The sequence below is a fragment of the Fukomys damarensis genome, unplaced genomic scaffold (genome assembly GCF_012274545.1).
Source record: "Fukomys damarensis isolate Sample0158 unplaced genomic scaffold, DMR_v1.0_HiC HiC_scaffold_15, whole genome shotgun sequence".
Lineage (NCBI taxonomy): Eukaryota > Metazoa > Chordata > Mammalia > Rodentia > Bathyergidae > Fukomys > Fukomys damarensis.
The window spans coordinates 30,417,015-30,418,768 of NW_022900927.1; the positions used below are offsets into that span (position 1 = coordinate 30,417,015).

At 38.1% G+C, this 1,754-nt stretch overlaps 1 long non-coding RNA gene across 1 annotated transcript in view; it reads right to left on the reverse strand.

Moving 5' to 3' along the window:
* The window catches only part of LOC104854989, an 8,536-nt gene extending 6,782 nt beyond the window's left edge, over positions 1-1,754 (reverse strand). The window contains exon 1 of the long non-coding RNA XR_778275.2: positions 1,715-1,754. This is a non-coding gene — a long non-coding RNA (uncharacterized LOC104854989). The remainder of the gene's footprint in view (positions 1-1,714) is intronic.

Consider the following 1,754-nt stretch of genomic DNA (forward strand, 5'->3'; position numbering starts at 1 on the left):
AAAAAAAAAAAAAAAAAAAAAAAAAGGCTGATGATAGTGAAGTCTGCAAAGTTGAAAAGATCAAGTAACTCTCCATTTATATTAACATGAATTGTCCTCGCTTTGGCTGCATATGTACTACAGTAATATGAATTAAGCTTATGTGACATTGCATTCTATATAATTTTACATTTTTGAAGTTATTGTCGTTCAATGAAAATACTTTAAATGCAGCCATAATTAGTATAATCCTTGGAAAAATACTGTCCTCTATTTTTAGGAAGTTCCTATATTCCAGTCTACAAATGGTTGAACTCATTTTATTTTTATTTTAAACATTTAGAATACAGACAAATAACTATGCTAGGTGTTCTAAGAGAAGTAAGAAACAGACATTCCTGTAAGACAAGTTAAAAGATATAAAAAAGAGGAAAGGGCAAGAATACTCAAGTTTCTCAAATATTTCAACTACAATTAGGTTCTAGGTACCTAATTGAGTAGTGATAGTCATTTAAGGCCCTTTTAAAAACTATTACAAAGTCCCTTTTAAAAACTATTAAAAAGTCCCTTTTACAACTATTACATTAATTTATTTAGGTCATTCGCTCTTAATCCCATTATTACTGCTAATATATTAAAGGTGAAATCTTCCCACTTGCCCGGCATAATTTTCATGGGATGCAGTGGTGTTTTTAATACCAGATGTTTTGAGGGAAGCCACTTGCAAATGCGCTGGTTTTTGGCTTACAGGCCTTAATACTCTGCCAGAATTGAATGTTTTGAAATAAGTTTTCTTATTTTCAAATAAAGCACTTTCAAACGAATAGTGTGATGTACAAATTATCATCACTTTAGTTCATGTTGGAATAATCCACCCTCTAAATCTATTTGACATTTACCCCTGAAGTGTTTTCCATCAATAAATCATTTCTGTAGCATCTTAAATGTTCATAAGTAACTATATAACATCCTGTATATCCAGGTCCTGTCCCATTTGAGTAAAAAAAAAATGCAGTAATTAAGATATAACTATGTTGCCTTAAAAAGCTAAAGGTGATTTGGACTTGATTATTCGAGTTCCTGCCAAAGAACAGTCAGGCAACTACTGGCTTGGGCCTATATTTAAACATCTGGGACTAAAATTTTGGTCATCAGAGGTAGCACCTTTTTAATAAACTTCAACATTGTGCTTTAGGCAAGCTACAATAAATACACAAATGTATGGGTGTTTAAGAAATGGGAGATGAACAGTGGTTGGAGGCAGAAAGTCTGGTGTAAACTACAGCCCTTAGCTTGTGTGAAAAATGAAATTCTATCAGTAAACCAACCTGCCTTAACTCCGTATGCAGCAAATACAAGTTCGGGAAGAGCCCCTTTGCAATTCTTATGCATTTACATGTACACACACACACATGCACGCACACTGTGGCAAGGACCCACTGACTTGGAAGGCAGGCAGTGGTTCTGGGTATTATAATGCTTGCTCAGTATGTGTAGGATGGCTCACCTATGTGACATAACTGGCAGTGCTGCTCCTGCCTCGCCCTCCTACACTTGGGTATTCGCCAAAACTTTTTTGCCCTCACTTTCCAAACTCTCCACTTTGACAGTTTTTTCACAGGTCCCTGGCTCCCGGCCCACTGTTTGCATGGTTGTTCTCCCACCCTCCAGGGGAACCTGAGGGTGCTCGGGCCCCAGCGTTAAGAAGGGGTGCCCGCCGGCAGAGGGATCGCACCTCCAGCTGGCGCGGGGCGGCTGTGGAGGCGGGGGCTGGC